At 40.7% G+C, this 22,841-nt stretch overlaps 1 long non-coding RNA gene and 1 other non-coding gene across 2 annotated transcripts in view; one reads left to right on the top strand and one right to left on the bottom strand.

The window, feature by feature from the left end:
- LOC143819047 (uncharacterized) overlaps nucleotides 1-22,841 on the bottom strand; it is a 242,747-nt gene that overhangs the window by 8,016 nt on the left and 211,890 nt on the right. The window lies entirely within an intron of this gene.
- On the top strand, nucleotides 6,978-7,087 carry LOC143820082 (U6 spliceosomal RNA). The gene has a single exon (XR_013225228.1). It is a non-coding gene; the product is annotated as a U6 spliceosomal RNA (small nuclear RNA).

The following is a 22,841-nucleotide window of genomic DNA, read 5'->3' as shown; positions in this document are numbered from 1 at the left end:
AGGCCTGCTGGGAGGTGGCACCACACAACAGCATTTCCAATCCATTAAAGATCTAGTTGTTAAGTAAGGAGGAGCTTCAAATGGATTTCTACAAGTGTGACAGATTTATTTGTGTTTATATTGCAGCTTTATTTATCTCAATGTATTCTTTATAGGGAGATTCTTTACAGCAATAAGGTGATACATTGTTTAAAAGTAGATGTAAAAAGAAAACAGCTTTACTATTATTGATTTCCGAGTGGTGATAACAAGAGCAGCCACTTATGTTTCAGCCAAGATTCTTTCAGTATCCCGTAATTTCGTGCAACTTCAGCCTACAGGTCCGAGGCTTTATGACTGTACAACAAACCCTTTCTGCAATTTACTTTTCACTTAACATGGCAGGTGTTAAATCAAATAATTGTAGCTAAGCCTGTGACCGCTGTTAGAATTCCAAATAAACTAAAGACTACTAATTATACTTATTTTCTCTCCTAAAGCCCTCTGAAACTCTCCTCACTCTTTCAAATTCATTTTTACCATGAACAGCAAATCACTGTTTCCCCACAGACAGTTCCAGATTTGAAATTCAGCTAACATCCTGATAAGACATTTAACATTCCAAAATACAATAATCACAATTTCACAACTGCAAGGTCAGAAAGAAATTAGATTTTGAGTTTGTCAACTGTTTCACTTTTTTTGCCTTTGCTTTCTAGCTTGGTGTGCCCAAACAAAATGTGCAGCCCCAATCCTATCACCATTGTATCTCTTGTAGTACACTAAACTAATTTGAAACTGTATCCTATGTAGTCTAAATGATGAGAAACTGTCAATTCCACCACAGTTTCTTCCCCCAATGAGATCTATAAAATATACATATCAGGCACAAAATTGCACTTGTGCTCTCCTGACTTCATAACTCAGGATTGATAAGGCCCTTAAGCAGGGCTCTGGGCCTATAGAGTTTGTATCCAATAGTGAACACACTGAGAGTTCCATGCAAGGATACTTAAAGTTTAATTAAGCTTTTACTGGCTACCCTCATTCTTACCTCATTCATTTCAAAGTTGCCCAGACCTAATTGTGTAAAAAGAATGTCCTTCTTCCTTACGCTCCAAATGTAGATGCACCCAGTTCTTGTTTGGTACCAGATGTTCCCTCCTAAATGTTTGGTGTCCTTTTGTGGAGCTTCTCAGCTCCAACTTTCTTTGCTGATTCAGAGTCACTTATCCTAGCCAGGGCAGGGGATAAGTTGGCGCTTTGCTACTAGGGATAGGCAAGAACCAGCTCATGAACTAAAATTCATGATGAAGTTAGTGGCAAATCAACTAGTATATACTTTCAATAAACTTTCCAGCAGTTCATAGAGGCTTGTGCTGGTTCCTGAATGGATACATTTCCAGACAAACTATCTCTGCTCATACAAAATGTTTACCAAACTTCAAAGCAATGGGAGAGAATAGAATTCTCCAGCCCTGGAAACACTCTTGTCAGTTTCAACCATGTTATAAACTAATAGTGTCACCTTGAAGACCTCCCCCCTTGTTGGCATTCATTTATTTCCCCGTATGTTTTTACACAGAACATGTGAAATCCCCCCCCCCTGCTTAAATGTGTGACTCTATACTTTAAAGTCAGTCCTTTTAACTTTTTAATGCCATTGGTAATGGGTTCTGCTGAGCATTCTTCATGTTGTAACTGGTTGTGCTGGACTTGAAAAAACCTTCCCCCACTTCTTTGTACTGCAGGGATTTTCTGGTTTGACATTAGTCCTCCTTTACTTTTATTGAAGTAGTGGTATTGGGTTCCTCTGGGAATTCTGTAGACTGAAGTAGTTATGTGCTTGCAATTTCCCCCTCCCCCATTTGAATCATGATTCTGCACTTCACATCAGTCATACTGAGCTGGCATTGCCACAATGACACTTTGTTCTGCTGGGCACTCGTACATAACACTGGTTCTGCTGGGCTTGCACCCTGCCTTGCCTGGAGTGTGATTCTTTGGTAGATATCAGTCTCATTACCACAGGCATTGCTACAATGGTTCTGGATTTTTCTGTGCACTATTTGATTACACTGGCATTGCTGGACACTCTGTACACTGCACTGGTTCTGCTGGGGTGGGCAAAAATCCTCCTACACCTTCAGTTTCTACTGCAGAGATTCCTGGGGACTGATTCCATTACAGTGGACTTTGTATTGTCTTTTTGGCTGTTTTCCCTCCTCCTAGTTTGTGCCCATTTCTATTGCTTATGCAGAGAAGTTCAAGAAATATCATGTGTCATGTTGGCAGATAGAAAGGTGGGCAATCTTTATTTCCAGCTTTTGCAATATTTATGCCTTTCCCATAACATGTACAAAAACCATTAATGAACGTGGCTCTAAGTTAAACTTACAGAATGCATAAGATATTTCAGAGAGAGTTGCTGCCTGCAAAAAACAAAAAACAAACAAACTAAAACCCTGTTTCTGAGTCCTGCCAACTTAGTACCAGATATATAAGCATTTAATGAAGCATAATATAACTACTATTTAACACTGACTTTTTATATGGGTTGTGCAGACCTACAATTCTTATCCATCTTTACTACTTTATTTTGTAGGGAGACCGGTCTACTGGTTGGATGGGAAAGCAGGTAGGTGGGTAGAAAGGAGAGATGGCCAGAAAAGGGGAAAGGCTATAGGGGCTTTCAGGGATGGGAAATAGGAAAATAAATACTCTCCTCAAAGTCCTTGCAGATCCCCCACTTATTACATCAGATTGTTGAATACCTGATATTGATGAAAATGCATTACAAATCACCTGGGCTCCAACTACAAGGTTGGGAAAGGAACTTGATTAATTTGCACTTTGGGGTTAACTTAACCTTCTCTGCCCTTTGTCATACTATGACTACAGTTTGTTTTACAGCTTAGCTTAACCCAAAATTAAACCCATTCGACTTTAAAGTAGCACACTAGCTTTACCCCTTTCAGACCTTTTTAAAGTCCAGATTTAGTTCAGTAGATGAGACTCTGTGGCTAGAACAGAGTTATCACTGGATCTTTTCCCTTGTTCTCATTTCTTTGTCACTGGAACTCCCTCTGACTTGAATCTTAAGCTTAAAAAAAATCCTGCCTCCTTTATCACCTTAATGATAATTTCCACTGTACTGAACTCATTATTTTAAATAAGTTTTAATGGTGAAGTTTCTGAGGTAAGGATAACTTTGATGGTAACTCTCGTCAAAGTCTCAAGGAAAACAAACTCCAGATGATCAATCAAAGCACATATTATAAATTACAGAATACTCCTTTACTGCTAGATAAATTCTGACTTATCAAGGCGCCTTAATTTTCTGGGATGTTCCTGATCTTACATCAAAAATTCTCCTTGTGACTCTTCCAGGGCTCATTATAGCTCATTACGTGATGACTCAAAAATTAAAGCAGAATGTCAGAGTCTGGAAAGCAACTGAGGTTAGAAATTATTCTTACATGGAGCAGCATAGCTATTTGTTTCAACTGGTGCATTAATAATATTACATTTATACTTCACCCTTCCATGGCCAGTCTCTCAGCCTAATGTCAGGGTTGTTGTGAGGAGAAAATGTAGGACCATATACGCTTTCCTGAGCTTGTTGGGGAACACTTTCCTTGGCGCATGCCCCACTGAATAACATGGAACTTATTTCTGAGTAGATCTGCTTAGGACTTCAACCTACCACATTTTTGCCCTGCCAGTATTCCAAGAAGATCAGGACAATATACATTAGACACCCTTTCCTGTTTGATCCTGACAAAAAACAGTGATTTTATAATATGTGTGATAAAGTTGCCTGTTAGGCTGTAAGAAACCAAATTGGGTGTTTTTGCTCGGATATGGAGTGTAATAGCTGAACTCATGCTTGTTATATGCGGCTTGTTAGATCTTAGAAATTGACCCGAGGCTCCAGTTTGGAGGCATCATTCTCAGAGCTGCAGGTTAGAAATCTCAAGCATATTAGCTAGGTGAAAAACTGTATGACTTTTCCTAGGCTGCTCATACATACCTGCTTGTTATATCTATTGTACTTGAAAGCAGGGAGGCAGTAACCTGACACTAACTTAGCTATATTTTGTATTTAATTCCTATGCTATTTTTGGTGTAGGCATTTATATTTTAGTAAATGCACTGCCTTTTCATAATTACATCTTCATATGGTACAATCCCTAGTGGTCCAAGGAAGTACTGCTAGTATTGCTATTTGTTATAGTATTGCCAGTCCCATCCCATGAGTCACCTGAAACATCTTGAAGCTTTGTTTTGCATGCTGCTGCTGCCAGCCATGATTGGAAATGGGTTGGATGAGGAAAGAAGTCTAATGAAAAATCCTATCAGTCTAGGTGGTGGCATCAAGAGGTTTGGAGTCTGGGAGGGAAATAAAGACTGAATGACGGAGGTGGGAAGTCCTGCTTTCTTCTCCTACACTCTAGTTCCCTCACTACCTCTGCTATGCTTCCTTCTTCCTCTATTTTTCTCCTCTCTTCCTGCTGCCACAGTCTTTCCCCTTTCCTCTTCCTCCCTTGCTGCTATTGCTGTCACCTACTATTACAGCCTAGTTTATTGAGGTTGCTAGGCAACCCCCTTAATGGCAGCCAGGATCTTGAGATGTGACATAACAAGGTCTATTTTTCTTTAAGTGGTTTTAATTCCCTCAATTAACCAAATCCAGATGTTTCTACAAACCTAGATTAGATGTGCAAAAAGATGGATATTTTTTTAGGTATATGGGGGGGGGGTGTCCTGTCTGTTGGTTGCTTCTCTGTTCAGATTTTTTGTTTGTTTCTCACGTTGGCACCATGTTTATATTTAGGGAAGGAAAATAACTGATATAAGCTGCTTTGTGAAGCCACATGGGTTAAGAATTGTGGGATATAAATTTGTCAAGTGTGTATATGTACAATTGTTGATGGTTTACATTTTGTTTTCACTCTTCAGATGCACCCAGGAATACATCTGGAGATTGAAGTTCTTGGATCCAGAGTAATTGACTAAGCATTGAAGCCATGAAATGTATGGTTTCTGAATGGATCTCAGATGACCATTCTTCATTCCTATTGGTCCTTGAAATGTAAGGTTCAGGTTCATACACCACTGCAGTCCAAGAAGGCATGATTTTGTATTGTGACATTGCTACTGTGTTGGAGGGTGAAGTGGAGTCTGACTGCTAACAAGCAGTGTTTTTTTTCAGCAGTGATGGACTGCAGAGAATCATGCACTTGCCAGGAAGAAAAACTTCAATTTTGTGCCCTATGAATTGAAGCCACTGGTTCAGAAACTCACTCAATATACACTAACAATTTTTCTAGGGCACCAGAGCCTTGAAGGGGGATTTGGTTCAAAGGGATATAGGCCAGGAATAATATCCTACAATCCCTAAGTGCCTGAGGGAGAAACTAATTAAATGAGCATGGGGGAGATAGAGTGGGAGTTTCTTTCTTTGCTTTGACTATAATAAGTGAATTTGTCCAAGGGAAAAGGATAAAAGCCAAATAATTGCTAAGCTGAAAGCATGTGTGCCTATTTGCATCTAGGAACAACTAAAGATCAAGTTGTGTTTTCTGAAATCATACTAATGCAAAGCTAACCTATAAAATAAATCACAGCTATTATGAGTTGAGGTGTAAAAACAACTTGTTGCCAAAGTAGGCCATAGTATTTATATGCAAAATAACTGCTAGTGTGGAGAAAGAATGTACACACTGAAATCACCTATTATTTGTCAGAAAAGGTTTTTCTAGCTAACTGTACCTTTATCAAAAAGAAAAGCTGCAAACTTAATTATGCGCGGCCATATCTTTTTTTGAATTTAGTGCTATGAGTTTATAAAGATCTAGACTCTGTTTCCCCTAGGACAATGTGTACATTATTGTTGTTGTTGTTGTTGTTGTTGTTATTTTCCTGTGAATGGCTGACCCCACCCCAGTATCAAAAACTGCTTCTTTGCCCCGTTCCTGTAATTTTCCTCCCCCAAATGTCCTTAGGGTGATGCATTAATTGCATTAAATCCATCATTCCCAACAGAGATATGCCACAATCTAGAAATTTGATAACAGAGAGACTTTAGTGTGCTTCTGAAGATCTGCTATTCCAATGATCTGTACCAAATTGAAAAGAACAGTTTCAGTTTTGTATGCTTTTTTAGCAACTAAATCTTATGTATTCATATGTGTTTACTACATTCTTTTCCATTTTATCCTGACAACAACAACCCAGTGAGCTTTCCTAGCAGAAATGTGATTCAAACTGGTGCCTCCAAGATACACCTGAAGCACTACAGCCTGCTGGGTTAAAATGCCCCTTCTCCCCACTCCAACCCCACTAACTTTTCTCTTGTTGTTGTGAACGCCCCCTGCTGCTCCTTGGCCCCATTTACCTCTATGTCTTTCCCCCTTCAATACTTATGCTTCATATGCCATATGAGTAGTTCTTCTGACCTGCAAATATATGTGTGAATATATGTGTATATATATATTATACATATTATACATACACACACATATTATACACACACACACACACACACATACCTGGAGATTTGGGGAATGAAGCCTGGGAAATGCTGGGTTTGGGGAGAGGAGGGATTTGAGCAGTATACAATGTTATTTTTTTTTTCTTTCTGTACGCTCCTTGTTCCAGCTATCCTGGAAATTTAGTGCGCAGGTCTCATGTGGGACACACTGAGAGTTTACCTATCTGCCTCATGTACTGACCACATAACACACTGATGGATGTCCTGTCAAGCTTCTTGAAGTTAATCATAGGGTAGGCTAGGCTATGCAGTTCCCCAGATTATTGATTCTGGAGGACTTCAATGTCTCAGTGATGTTCTGTGGCCTTGTGGTAGCCATAGTTTTGAGTGATACTCCTGTACCTGATCCCCAGGTATCTATGAGTGGTCCCATGTTCATGGAACAATACAAGGTGGGAAAGGCACAGACAGGCCAATGGGTACAGATGAGATGTGAGTAAAAGTGTTCTCACTTCCGCAGCACATATACTAACATTGGAATGATACAGAGAAGATTAGCATGCCCCCTGCACAAGGATTATACACTTCTCTTCATTGTATTGTTACATCTGTCTTTTTGGTGGAGGCCTTTGCTTTAAGGAGGTTGGGGGTCATGGACATGGCTCATGCTCCTCTCATAGAATCACGGAATCATAGAATCATAGAGTTGGAAGGGTCATCTAGTCCAACCCCCTGCACTATGCAGGACACTCACAACCCTATCACTCATCCACTGCAACCTGCCACCCCCTTGAATCTTCACAGAATTAACATCTCCGTCAGATGGCTATCCAGCCTCTGTTTTAAAATCTCCAAAGAAGGAAAACCCACCACGTCCCAAGTAAGCCTGTTCCACTGAGAAACCACTCTAATTGTCAGGAACTTCTTCCGGATGTTTAGATGGAATTTCTTTTGAATTAATTTCATCCAATTACATCTAGTCCATCCCTCCAGGGCAAGAGAGAACAACTCTGCTTGATCTGCTCCATGGCACCCCTTTAAATATTTGAAGATGGCTGTCAGATCCCCTCTCAGTTGTCTTCTCTCCAGGCTAAACAGACCAAGCTCCCTAAACCTTTCCTCATAAGTCTTGGTCTCTAAACCCCTCCTCTGGACACGCTCCAGTTTGTCTATATCCCTCTTCAACTGGGGTGCCCAAAACTGAACACAGTACTCCAAATGAGGCTGAACCAGAACAGAGTAAAGTGGAACCATCACCTCCTGTGATCTGGACACAATACTCCATTTGATACAGCCCAAAATCCCATTTGCCGTTTTAGCCACCGAGTCATACTGCTGACTCATGTTCAATGTATGGTCTACTAAACTCCTAGATCCTTTGTGAACATACTATTGCCAAGACATGTCTCCCCCAACCTACATTGGTGTTTATGGTTTTTCGTGCTTAAATGCAGAACTTTACATTTGTCCCTATTGAATTTAATTTTATTCTCTGTCCCTTTCTTCACATGTCACTGGGGCCTGTTCCATGTGGCTGCCTTTCTGTGATTTGCAGATTCTTCATGTCTGTCATGGCCATAAATTTGCACGCCCTATGACATCTAGGAGCCTCTTGTGGTGCAGAGTGGTAAGGCAGCAGACATGCAGTCTGAAAGCTCTGCCCATGAGGCTGGGAGTTCAATCCCAGCAGTTGGCTCAAGGTTGACTCAGCCTTCCATCCTTTCGAGGTTGCTAAAATGAGTACCCAGCTTGCTGGGGGTAAACGGTAATGACTGGGGAAGGCAATGGCAAACCACCCCGTATTGAGTCTGCCATGAAAACGCTAGAGGGCGTCACCCCAAGGGTCAGACATGACCCAGTACTTGCACAGGGGGTACCTTTACCTTTTTACCTATGACATCTAATGGACGTGTTGGCATGGTTTGAGGGCATGTTGGCATGACTGTGGCCCATGCAGTGGGGCCTTTGCCTAGTCCAGCAGTGCCCGTTAGAGAATCATCCATCAGCAGCACTGATACACAGGAGGATGGCCATCTCTATCACAGCAACTCTCAGGATTGGGCTGTAATCCTTCATACATTTTTACCACATTAGAGTTATTGTTCTCACAGTTACATGTCACTCCAGTGTGACTGAGAAAGAAATTACTAGTCATGAAGTTTCCTATCACTAAGATGGGACGGATGGACAGACATTGAAACACAGTGAGTTGGATCCCATCAATATTTCTACAAATCAAATGGGAAGGATTTTTGAGCCAATAGCCCCATCCTATACCGAACATCAAATACTCCCAAGTTATTTCTGCCTGCCCACCAGTACTACAGGAGCAGCATTCCAAGGATTTTCTTGGATGAAACTCTTTCAGTCAATGGAATTTCTACACAGGGTCCAACAAGTGTCCTTACAGTTTGTATTTTCACATGCTGAAAATCAAAGCCACCTTTTGACACTCAGAACAATGAAGTTCGAAAAAGGTATGCAGTTTTGGTTCAGCTGAAAGCAAAAAGCTGAGATTTGTCTAGACTTTAGAGTAAGTTACAAGCATATTTTTCTCCATAAGCACACATACACACTCCCATTTATTTAAATAGTATCTTCTGTCATAGCTGAACTGAGCAGGGATAAATGCTTGCTGAATGGAAATACCGTTTTTGTCACCTTCCATAAACTATGATTGAGTAATAGAAGAACATTTGCATACCAGTTCTTCATTCCATCATCTGGGACATCAGCCTTTGGTGCTGACTTTGGGAATTGTGCTGTTCGCTGATTAACTTGACAAATGATGAACACATTCACTTCCGTCAACATCTATCAGCATTTTGCATGCTCAGGTCAAATAGTTTAGTATACCTCTAGTTTCAAAAGTGATTACTCGCTCTTAAATTAAAGTTTTGTCTATGCTTCCCTTTTTATCCATTGTTTTTATTCAAATATAGTGCATAAAGTTTGCTGAATTGTATATGTATTCCTTAATCTGATTAATTCAGGACTTCAGCAGGGTTGGCATTGTAACTTTCTAACAGCACATTGTCATAATTCCCATTCCATCAGGAGAGAGAGGAAAATCTTCCTGGTTTGGTGTATGAGTTCCATATGGTATAAGTTGCACAAAAAATGAAGGCATGTCAAGAAGCAAGAAGGGAAAGCTTGAGCCAGCTCTAGTTGCTCTCCTGCTCAACTGATTCCCCCATCTTTCTCAGCATTAGTCAGGACTAGATAGATGAACAGTAAGGCAGGAGCAAAGACGGAAGCCACAAGGGAAGGAAGATAAACCAGGCTGGTAGAGCAGATGGCATTAGGCAGGCATGTGAGCAGGTGGGGAGAGGACACTAAGAGGGTGGGTGTTGGGAGGGAAGAGCAAATAAACAGACATGGGGGAGCAGAAGTCAATAGGTGGAGCAATTCATCTGTGATGAGTCCCTTGCCACATTTTTACTTTGTGAACTGAGCCTAAGGGGAGGATGGTATATAAATATAATAAGTAATATAAATATAGTTGCAGGTTTCTCATTGTTTTTAGTTCTCCTTTCAGTGTAGGTTCTGTAGCATTATACTGAATGCATATTAAATAACGTAAATGCAATCCATACATTATTTATATCATGTATGCTATTTATATATAAACTATGCTAACAATAGATCTAATCATTCCATGCTGATTAAACTGGACTTTTTGACCTGTCCCTGGTCCCAGCCTGGTGAAACACCCTCCCAAGTGAGATCAGAACCCTTAGGGACCAGAACACTTCCTTAGGACTTGTAAAATGGAGCTGTTCCACCAAGCCTATGTTTGAGGGCCAATAAACAGCAACAAATAAAACTACCCTCCTTCTTGAAGTCTTCCCCTCCTGTCGTCTTCCCCTCCTGCTGCTGAAAGTTTAGAAATAGGCATTGAAGGACATAATTGTTTTAATTGTTATTAATTTAATTGCTTATTCTAGACTGTATTTTTGTACTTTTAATATTTTTATCATGTCATGTGGTTTGATGTAACCCACGCTTAGTCTGAAGAGGAATTGTGGGTAAAAATATAATCCTTAACACGCCTGCGGCGCGAGCGCCGTGGACTAAATAAAGTGCTAAGCGCTTTGGGGGAGGAGTTAGGGCGGGCTTTGTCCATGATGAGGAAGGGGCCTGATTGGCCCCTTCCTCTGGACAGACCATCGGCCGGGCCAATCATCGGCCGGGCTTCGCGCCTGCCGATTGGCCTGGCCGATTCCCGGCCTTCCAACAAGGAAGCAACTGTGAGCTGCGCAGAGCAGTTGCTTCCTTGCGGGTTGCTTCCTTGCCGGTGCCCTGACGCGTCGGGAGGCGCTTTGCGTCTCCAACGCGTCAGGCCACTGGCCGAGGCAGCCCCCGGCAGCCACGCTCTGCGCAACTGCCGGGGGCTGCCTGTCCTAGCGCCCGCTGCATTAGTCACAGCGGGCTTGATTACTAGTTAATAATAATATTAGATGTTGAAAAACATGTACAATTCATTTGAAATGAAGTCAGAGATAATAAAATTGAAATTGCAGGTATGAAAGGTTCAAATCATTCCTAGTTTGTTTCAAATAAAAATTTAGGATTCAGCTTAAGGAGAAGGGATAGGATTCCAAGGGTATTAAATAACTAAGGCACAGCACAAGAAACAGACTGAAACCACAGGTTGGAAAGTTTCTGTCAGGGTAAATAATTTATAGATATGCAGAAAACAAATTGCATTGTTGTTTAAGTAAAAAAAAAAATTAACAACCAGTCAGCTTCACATTTTTCTTACATTTCCTCCAGGGATTTCAGAATGGTGGCTTTGCAGTATTTCTATTTTCTTCCCCCCGCCCCCAATAAAAATGGATTATACCCTAACACCAATAATGTCTCCCTGCTGTCAAATATGATTTTTAACAATCCAAAAGAAACAAGAAGCAAATATGTATTTCATTTCATGTGGCTTGGTGATTTTAGGGACACTTCCCCAGTACTTCTCTCAGCAGTTCCTCCCACTATCAATGCAAGGTAACTGTATCATGTCACAGTTACAATAACAATGAAGTATTTTAAAAGCCCAATCATACATATTATTCTGTCAGCAAATTGCATGCATGGTGAGGCTATTAAGTCAATAGATGATTGTGTTCAGAATTACAATCATCATAATGAAAGATATTGTTCTAATGATAAGACACCACCCAATATTGCACAGTGATACACAACAAAATTCATATGGCCAGTGTATGGCCAAGACTCACTGCAGACACCAATTGACATGGCGGAGGGCTGGCTGGAGGTGGACTCAACTGTGCCAGTGGCCTGTTTGAGGCCAAGTTGTTGCCTAATACAAGTGGATCACCTAGTTCCCCCAAAGTCTCACTGTCGACCTTCCTGTTAAGCTAACTCCACTTGAAATTCTGGACCACATATGCATTTGATTTTGTAGGACCTTCCTAGCAAATACTGATGTTAATTTACCAGGCCAAGTTTGAGAAAAGGCACTTCAGTTCCTATGTCTCTCCAGCCATTTACTTATTCACCATTTACAGTTTCAGGTTGTAAATATTATTTATGTAGATCTTACTGCACTTTCCAGACTCACAGGAATCATGCTGATCTGTCTGTCGATCTGTGCCCTAAAATATAATGTTTCTGGTAAGGGCTGGGCAAAGCCCTTAGCCCAGGTGGGCTCCACCCCAACCTCAGCCTGTAGGCCTCTACCATCACCTTTATTATTGGTGCACATCTCTAGATTATAATGACCAGCTCTGCAGGCAAAAACGACTACTTTGGAAGGTGAACTCTTAGGCATTTTACCATTTTAATGCTCTCCTCCAAACCTCCAGGAATATTTCCAACCCAAGGTTCACCAACCTCCAGCAGTAAGACTGGCCACAGCAGTATTTTAACGCAAAAGAGCTTTTCTGTGGCATCCCTGTCATCCAACAGTTAGGCTGAAGGGGAAGGCTTCTCCACTCAAAAGGAAAGCTTGCTCATGCCCACAGACTCCCCTGCATTGCTCTCATAAATCCCTCCCTTGACTCAGTCAGGTCCCCAACCTTAGAGCAGTGGTCCCCAACCTTTTTCAGGTGCCCGCAAACCAGCAAGCGTGCCTCCCCCCCCCCATGGCGTGGTGCTCCCTGCACCGGGAGCATACTGTGGGGGAGGAAACACAGGTGCCTGCAAATGTGCAGATGCGGACCTGCCGCACTTCTTTGTAAAGATCAGTTTTTCTGGTGCAAATGACTGCTTTAAAGGGTGGACAGGGTTGTGGTGAAAAAGAAACATTTAAGGCCTCCCGCATAGGTTGTGGAGATGAAACACTTGAGGCCTACTGCACAGGGTTGTTGTGCAGATGAAATAGGAGGCAAAAGAACCCCTGCAACAGCAGCCAGTGTCATCTGCACAACGATCTTATACTGTAGACCTCAAAAGTCCAGAGAGTTGAGGAGAAGAGACACACATGGCTTGGCTGCATTTGCCCTCGAGCATTGAGGCTGGCCACAGCAGCATTTTAAGTGAGAAGGGCTTTTCTGTGGCCTCCCTGTCAACCAGCGATTAGGCAGAATGGGACCCCCCCCAAAGGAAAGCACGCGCACACACACAGACTCCTCTGTATTTCTCTTGGAAATGCATCCCTCCCCTCAGGGGCTATTAAGAGGCTCTCTTCAAAGGTGGCCATGTTAAGTCAAGGCCACATATTGTTATTTAATAGAATTTTGAAAACTGGATGCTTTTTAGAGCCCTTATTTCACCTCATTTTGGATTAGCAGTTCTGTCTGCTTCTGAACAGGGATGCTGTTGAGATTCATAACAGCTCTGTTTTATTGTATCCCGTGACCTGATATGGTTATATATCTGCAATCGCCTGTAGACCTAGAGTGGCTATATATTTCTTTAAGAACAATTTCTACAAATATAATTTCCAGTGGGGATTAACACAGTTACATTCAACAGAGTCCTAAAGTATTAGTTGCTATATGAAATTAATGTGTTTTTTAAACCACAGTGAGCTTATTTTGCCTCTTTATGCTCACATATTTAATGTTGACTGGCAAAATCATTGCAGCATTCTGCTCAGTGAGTGGTTCATAATTCTTCAAGACAGAGATAGGTTTCCAGGTCATTTCCAGAAGGCAAACAGCAAAGATAGAAAACAAGGTTTTCCTGAGAATGGTTATGGAATAGAATGGCTCTTTTGTGGAATAGCTTCTTATACTTCTGTCCACATTTCAGGATCATGGCAGTAGCATGTGCGAAAAGGATCTAGGAGTCTTAGTAGACCATACATTGAACATAAATCAGCAGTGTGACTCAGTGGCTAAAAAGGCAAATGGGATTTTGGGCTGTATCAAATGGAGTATCGTGTCCAGATCATGGGAGGTGATGGTACTGTTTTACTCTGCTCTGGTTTGGCCTCACTTGGAGTACCATGTTCAGTTTTGGGCACCCCAATTGAAGAGGGAAGTTGACAAACGAGAGGGATGTTGAAAAACTGGAACGTGCCCAGAGGAGGGCAACAAAGATGGTGAGGGATTTGGAGACCAAGACATATGAAGAAAGGTTGGGTAGAGCTTGGTCTGTTTAGCCTAGAGAGGAGACGACTGAGAGGGGATCTGATAACCATCTTCAAATATTTAAAAGGGTACCATATGGAGGATGGAGCAGAATTGTTCTTTCTTGCCCCGGAGGGACAGACCAGAACCAATGGGATGAAATTAATTCAAAAGAAATTCCATCTAAACATCCAGAAGAAGTTCCTGACAGTTAGAGCAGTTTCTCAGTGGAACAGGCTTCCTCAGGAGGTGGTTCTCCATCTTTGGAAATTTTTAAACAGAGGCTAGATAGCCATCTGATGGAGAGGCTGATCTGTGAAAGCAAAGGGATGGCAGGTTACAGTACATGAGCGATAGGGCTGTGAGTGTCCTGCATAGTGCAGGGGGTTGGACTAGATGACCCATGAGGCCCTTCCAACTCTATTATTCTATGACTCTATGAAAAGTATTGAAAAGATTCCTTCTCAAATAATATTAAATTAATTTTATTCATGATGAGCTATTACAGAGGAATGACTATTTGAATGAGGTTTATGTTCAAGACAAATGCTTTTTTTTAAAGGGGGGACAAGTAACCCCTGGAGATTATAAAACCACTACCATCACACCTCATACCATTAGAATTATCACTCTGTCAAACTATTTAAGAGTGGTTAAAAGTTCTGAATTTATTTAGAAGGGACTGTGTCAAAAGTATATCAAAAAGTTCTTAGTCCCAAGTGATTTATCGGGAATATAAATGGACATAACATTCATTTTCATATTACTCCCTTCTCTCCGTTGAAAGATGTTTCTTATATGTTTTCTATGTTAAACTTGTCTCAAATGTCATTCACAACATTTTTCTCATTTAGACCCATTATGCACGGGGGTTTTAGCGCACATTCGGGGTGGAATGGCGGCGACTAAAATCACGGATAACGCACGGAGCCGGCTACAACCGGCTGCAGCTTCGGTGCATTCCGCCGAAAAAGCCGCGTCAGTGAAACGCGGAAGAAAGCGCAGCTTCCGGGTGAGCGGGGCGCAACCAGAAGCGGCGCCCGGATCGGCGCGTGCATAATCGGTTACTCTGGGTTTTGCCGCCGTCGCGCCCCGCCCCGTGCATAACCGGTATGCGTCGCGTCTTCCCCCTCCGCGTTTTCCACGTGACCCGAAATCGCCGTTTCGGCGGCCGTGCATAATGGGCCTTATAACTGTTTTCTGCAAGTTTCCTCAGCATTTCTATCCCAGCACTTTTTGTGAAAAATTAGTTGTGAGGATAAAATGGAGGAGATAGCAATGATATCCCCATGTTTTGGGCCCCTATGGGAGGGGGAAATATTGAATGTCAGTGACGGCCATTCGCTTAGATGGTTTTAGAAGTGTTTTCGAGGAATTCATTGAAGCTATATCAACAATTGTTCACAAGAACTAAACAGAACTTCCAGATACTGCATAGACATGCAGTGTACTTCTCAGTATCCTTGCTTGAGGGGAGAATATTAGGGAATATTGTTATCCATGTCCTGGCCCGGGACTTCATAAAGACATCTGGATCACCGTTGTTGGAAAGCAGACTCTGAACTTATCCAGCAAGATTGTTCCATGTATTTATTTACTTTATTTATTGTCCGCCTTTCTCAAGGAGACTCATAGCAAATTATAGAATCTACATCTGGATCGCCGTTGTTGGAAAGCAGACTCTGGACTTATCCAGCAAGATTGTTCCATGTATTTATTTACTTTATTTATTGTCCGCCTTTCTCAAGGAGACTCATAGCAAATTATAGAATTACACTGTTCAATCAGGCACGGCACGACAACTAATGAACAGTGCCACAGGATTATGATTACAGGGTCAGAGGAGAACAACAACATAAACAACAAAATATCTAAATCAGGCATACCGTAATGAAGACAGTAAGTTGATCACAAGTTATCAGATGGTCCAGTAAGAGCAAGGTGATACGTACAGTATGAGTCTCCCATTGAAAGTAATGACAGAATAACTGTGTTGCATACAGAGTCGGGGATGGGTTCTGTGTGCAGTAAAGAAGCCATTAACAAAGAGCAGTGAAGAAAAAGGAAGGAAACCATGATCTACTGAGTCCTATGCTGATCCTCTCCAATCCATTAATAGTGTGGTACTTATACTGTTTCTACGAGTGTTGTAAATTATTTTGAAAAAAGGCACCGTTTTAGTTGTTTATCATAAACTATATTTGTGTTTACCTTCTTTACTCTCTGAGGTGAATTATGAATCTCAGAACATGCAGCATATTCTATTGACAAGCTTTTCAGTTCATTTATGATCACTTGAATTAATGTTGTCGTTGTTTTTTCTTATTCTGTAGTGTTGTAGCATAATGCTTGGCATGATAGCTTTAGAATTCCATACCATGGCACTCAGTGTTCTGGATGTAATGGCTGGGGTCCCGAAATAATACATTTTATTGTATTTTTTCCCCTGCAATGAAGATTGAATAATATTGCTCCACTTAAATTGTCTGAACTTATCTGTCTACACTGCTTGGCTGTTTGCCAATAAATATTTCAAGTTGTGTACATCTGAGTTACATTCTATTGGTACATCTGCATGAGGTGTGCCAAGTACTCTGAACAATTACTGTAAGGCCAGTAACTTTAATGCTTTTAAGCATTTCTCCCTGGTTCTTTACTTTCCCTGCATCCCACACTCTGCTTTTGGTGTGCACATCTTTTGGAGAAAAAAATCAAAAGCGCCACTGGTGATTCAAATATGTTAATCCATGTAAATGTTATGAAAGAAAGTATTAAGAGACAAAGAGAGCAAGCTTTCCCTTCCACTTTATTTTTGCTGTTTAGAAAATGTGGTGCATATGGAAGGAACTTGCCATACCAGCTCTGAAACTTTTCAGCTCTGCTCCAGATTCCAGGATTGATGAGGCCAGTTTGGAGAGATTCCTCCCTCAAGGCCAAGATCTTCAGAGGAGGTGTGATATTGCAGTGGTTCCAACCCATTAATATTTAATTTTTATAATATTTTTATAATTTTTATAGTGTTCTTTCCTCATGGGCTCAGGGTGCTGGGTCCTATCTTAGCCAAAATATTCAAGAAACTGGAGCTGGTCCTTCTTGGCCCACATCCCTGGTCATTATGAGATCAGCCCCACTGTGGCTTAGGCACATTTTGAGCCCTGAAGCCACCATGGAGTTACAAGGAGTGACAAGGAGGGAGCTGTTAGTCACCTGCTCTTATTCCTTCCTGCCTTTTACCACCTGTTCTCCCTCCTTCCCACAAACTGCCATGCCTTGAGCTATCCCACTCACCACTGAGCCAGAAGGATGGAACAGAGCCTGGCACTGTATATTTGGTGGCCACCTGATATTCCTTCACCTTTTCCAGGGAAAGCAAATGAGTCAAACATGGGTGGTACGGCTGGACCTAGGGTATGGCCATCTGCCATGACAAGCACCTTTTGGTGCCCCAGCACACCTTCAACTCTCTGGCACTCCAGGCAATTGCCTTGGTATACCTAATAAGTGAGTTTCTCCTGCTTAGGCCAGATTATTTGGATTTCCTTTAACATTCAGATGTCTTGCAAAAAAAATTTTTTTTTGAAACCACATCAGGGTAATCAACAGGACTTTTAGAAAAGCTTTCTCAACAGGTTTTAAGCAATAGCCACCTTTTCACAATTCAAACCAATTACCACCCCTTTACTGCTTTATAATACTGTTTCAGATTCAGATTTGGGACTGCAAATTCATTATTCATTTACCTTTCCAACCTTACTAGCATTATGGCATGTATGGATGGGCATGAACCAGCTCACAAAGTAATGTTCCTCTGATGAAGTTTGGGTCAATGGTCACACCCAAATTCCTGACCTGGGATACAATGTTAAGTTGTGCCCCTGTCAGGGTAGGTAGGCACAGTTCCTGATCCTGCCCCCTGACTCCCAGCCACAGGACCTCCGTCTTGGAGGGGTTGAGTTTCAGGTGACTCTGCTTGAACCATTCTGTCACTGCTTCCAAACATCTGGCGAATGGATCCGGGAAAGAGTGCGGATGGCCATCCATTAGGAGATAGAGCTGGGTGTCATCTGTGTACTGATGACAACCCAGCCCAAAACTCTGCACCAGCTGGGCCAGAGAGTGCATGAAGATGTTAAACAAGATGACGGAGTGAAACGTGCCCTGAGGGACCCACAAAGGAGTCCACATGGATGCGAGAACTCATCCCCCACAGCAACCCTCTGGGTCCAGTTCTGGAGAAAGGAGCATATTCAGAGCAAGGCTGTGCTTCCTGTCCCCGTGCCGGTGAGACAGTGGGCCAGGATCTCATGGTCCACGATGTCAAAGGCCGCTGACTAACAGGACCAACACAGCTGACCCGCCTCTATCCAGCTGGTGATGGAAGTCATCCAGCAGGGCAACCAACACCGTCTCCCCCCCTTGGCCAGGACAGAAGCCAGACTGATATGGATCGAGTGACGAAATGAAACTCATGAAACAGATTTACAGTTATTTCTAACTTCTGCAAATTGAAATTTCTTGCTCTTCCTTAGTTTTCATTTAGTTGCTGGCTAATATATATTAAATTAGGGTAAGTTTTGCTAATTTTTAAAGAGCTTAATGAACTTTGTAAGAGGGAAAATATCATGTATATATTATGTAAGGAAAAAGCTGATATAATATTTTTACAAGTAACACATGCCAAATTCTCCCACTCTCATTTGCTGGAATATGATAAGCTTGGTAAATTTTACATTACTGATGATTACAACTGAGGTCAGGAAATAAACAACATAAAAATACTGGCCTCTCTACCCACAAACAATAATGCATCATCCACAAAACAACCAATTTGCCCTATAGAATTGGGGACCAACTGCAAGGTTTTTAGGAAGGCAGTTTAAGAATATAATTTAATATATTTTAGCTTGAAATATTTGGGAACTGTTTATCAATGTAAAAGTTAATTGTATGTCTCATTGTTACCTGCATTGAGCCATCTGGGAAGGGCAGGCTATAAAACTAAAATAATAACAATAACAGTAATTAGAATAAGAACAATAACAACTGGGGAGACATGTTACCATTAATTATCATTTGTAAACAACATTTTCAGCATATTCTGTACCAAGTAAAGCCTCTTAATAATTTCAAAATCAAATCCACACAAAGAGCATTGCAACAATCAAATTAGGTTGTGAATAACTGTGGTAAGATCCTACCTATCTAGACAGAGCCATTGATGGCACACTAATTGACATTTTACAAATACAATGCATACAACAGCAAAGGGTCACGCCTCTGTCTATAATCACAGCTCTTTTCTGGGGTAGTGCATCCTGATTGGGCTGACAGTGCAGTTCTTGGTCAGTAATATTAATAAAAAGGCAAAAGATTTATGCGATCTGAAGAGAGACCAGAGTATGGTCAGTAATATTGATGACCAGCAGCATCTTCATAAATTTCTTCAGAGTGTCTACCATTTTACATGAAAAGGGGAAAGTAGCAATGTACTGATGACATTGTACTCCATATCTCCAGACAAAAGTTACTAACACTTCCTGCCATTTTATTTGAGCCATATATTTGCTCTTCAGTCACCCTTGGGCATTTAGCCTAACTTCCCCGGAAAAGTGATCAGATTGATCAGTTCTATGATTCTTGAAAAGTCTCCAAATGTAACTCCTTAATTGATTGTCTTAATTGAAGGTGATTATCGCAAGAACCTCCACTGAACGCATGAAAATGTAGTTTATAGCTCAATCACATTCTAAAATGTATCAATTAGAAAATGGATTTTGGCAGATGCACAAGAGTCATTTGGATCAAATTACTTTTCAGGGTATTGAGAATAGCAGTAGACATGGTGGAAAAATCATAAAAGGAACATGATACAAAAAGCATAATACAGAATTAGGGATGAGCCAATATGATCATTTTTGTTTCTTCTTGAATTCCTGTGTTTTCATCTTTACCAATTTCATTTCCCCTTATTTTCACTGTGTCACTGTTTCTGTTACATCATTTATATTTATGCATACACCATGTTAATACCAGTTATTTTAATGCAACTGATATTCTTGTTAATAAATTGGTAAAATGTAGTATGGACCCTATTATTGTTAGGTAAAATGGTACTTGTTAATGGTTTATCATCATCTTTGACGGGAGTGACAATTAGAGTGCTTCAGGGATCTGCTACGTTTTTTCTTGGTGAGGGGGCATTATCTGGTCATGGAATTGGGGTCACTGTGGGTGGGCAGGTAGTTGTGAGCTTCCTGAATTGTGCAGTGGGTTGAACTAGATAACCCTCAAGTTCCCTTACAACTCCATGATTCTATTATTAATAAACAACACTGCAAAAAGTGTGCTCTTGGGGGGGAGCATATGAGAATGGAAAATGGTGTGAAAATAAGCTCACAGGGTCTTTTTCTACAATGAAGAAGTGAAATAAAAATTCGGGTAAATCAAATCAGCAAACCTGTGAATTGCAGTATAATCCTTGTACAAAATAAAGTATGGTTAAGATTGAGCTACTCCATTGCCTATGCCATTGGCTGGGCCCAGCCTCATAGCTCAATTCAATAGCAGGGATAAGCATACACTTTGAAGAGACTTGCTATATATAAACAAAGGATTGCCGTGAAATGGTGAATTATTTCCTTTTCCTCTGCAGGCAGCACTGTCATAGCTTGGCCAGCCTCCTTGGCCTCTGCCACCACCACTGGCCGCCTCCATCTTCTGGGCTACTGAAGGGGTAGAACTTACAGATGTCATGTAAGCTGGAACTCCACAGAGCATACAATTACACATGTTTACCTCTAGTTTACTAGACCTAGTAAGTTAGATCTCTTCCCCATCCTCCCTGCCGCTCTGATAGCAGGGGTGGGAATAATGAGAGCTTCCGCCATGTTGGGATTGTTTAAAAGTAATGGTTATTTTAATGGGGACTATTGTGACCCACCACAAGCCTATGGGGAGTGGCGGGAAATAAATCTAAATAATAATAATAATAATAATAATAATAATAATAATAATAATAATAATAATAATAATAATAATAATAATAATAATAATAATAATAATGTCCAGGAGTACTTCCATTTCATTGAGCACACCAGAAATTGTGTTCTACATCAATAAAAGTATCTGCTGTTGTTTTATAGCAGTTGTTGCAGAAGCATGAACAAAGAGAACTTCCACTGTATTTGTTGAAGTAATTAAGTGAGTAGATGTAATTTCCCCCCAAAGAAGAGTAAAAACAAAATATAAATATTAGAAAACCAGCAGGCCTCCAAAATTTGCTATGATCCATATTTCTGGCTTCACCACCTTTTATTATTATTTTTATTTTTCAAAAGTTGAACTAAGCAGTTCTTTCATCCATAAAACAATTTGCTAATTTATCTTTAAATTATATAAGTGCAACAGATGAAATGCATTAATGTAGTCAGTAACAGCAACTAGTATATATTTACCACATTCTATAAATAAAATGTATTATTTTTGAAATATGCCATATTGCATTTTTTATTCTTATTATTTATTAGTGGTTTGTTTGCCAGCAGAAGTAAGACATCATTGCACTGGAAAAATTACAACAAATGCAGCAATTGAGCCTGCATCTTCAATGACATTCATTTTAGAAAATACAGAAAACTTATGGTCTGAAAAGATTCATGAAACATAATTTTCAATAATAATGCTCACCCTTCATCTATAAGGGAATTTATTTGCTATTGAACTAAATTACTCTAGATTGGAACCAATCAGAAGCATTATGACATTAACTTTAATGCTTTTGATGAATAATACAGCTGTCTCTTCTACTTTAATATGCATGAAACAGAATCTTGAATTATTACAACAATGTGAGTAAAATACTCCTTTTCCCTCTCTTTTCATGCTATATAATTTCAAGTAGTGATATATGTATAATGTTATATGTTCTGTTTAATTTACAAAATACTGCTTTACGATTACATCAGTTCCTAGCAAAAGAAGCCAATTGACCGATTCCTAGTTGGGGACTTCTCAAGTGACTTCATGACTCCTACCTTTATTGATAATAATGGTCTTCTGTTTTCCCTTGATTATTGTACTATTCTTTTTTGGAAAATGGAATGGTGTTGTTTTACCTCTTTGACTGCCAAAAATTAAATATAATGGATAATTTCCATTTCTTCTTGGTTTATTCAAGCACATAGTTGTATTGGTCTGAAGCAGCAGAACTGAGTTCAATGGCACCTTTAAGACCTACAAAGTGTAATTCAATCAGCTTTTTTGTGCATGGTCTCTTTCTCAGATACTGATAAAATTTCTTTGGTCTTAAAGGTGCCACTGGACTCAGACATTCTTCTTGTTTAATATTCCACATTGCTGCAAAAACAAACAAACCAACAAAAATGTTGCACATCAAGAGTATGGTATATGATTCTTATATGCACATCAAGAGTATGTTATATGATCAAAGTAATAGATCAAAGGATACAGAACTGGTGCAGTATACTTGTTAGATTGTTAAACAAGGAAATCCGGTGATCTCAAGATGGCAGTGACGATGGAGATGCTGTTGTGAATGCTCCGTCCTGACTTTTAAAATGCAGGTTTTACTGCAGTTTGATTAGGAAACAGAAATATCAGGAACATTAGAACAATGACGTAAAGAATGCAGACTTTTTATTTGGTAGTGGATGCAAGGACCAGCCAGGGGCTTAGTGGCATTAAAAGACTGGAAGGGGGATGGGGGAGAGACCCACCGGAGACTGCGGTCTCACCTGGACGTGGTGGCCGGGTGCAAGGAAGGAAAAGGTCCAGGTGATACTGCGGTCTCCAGTGGATTCCTCCGGTGCAGGAAC

Source organism: Paroedura picta, chromosome 10, assembly GCF_049243985.1.
Source record: "Paroedura picta isolate Pp20150507F chromosome 10, Ppicta_v3.0, whole genome shotgun sequence".
Classification (NCBI taxonomy): Eukaryota; Metazoa; Chordata; class Lepidosauria; order Squamata; family Gekkonidae; genus Paroedura; species Paroedura picta.
The sequence above is the reverse complement of the archived record's forward strand: the minus strand, read 5'-3'. Positions and strand labels throughout refer to the sequence as shown.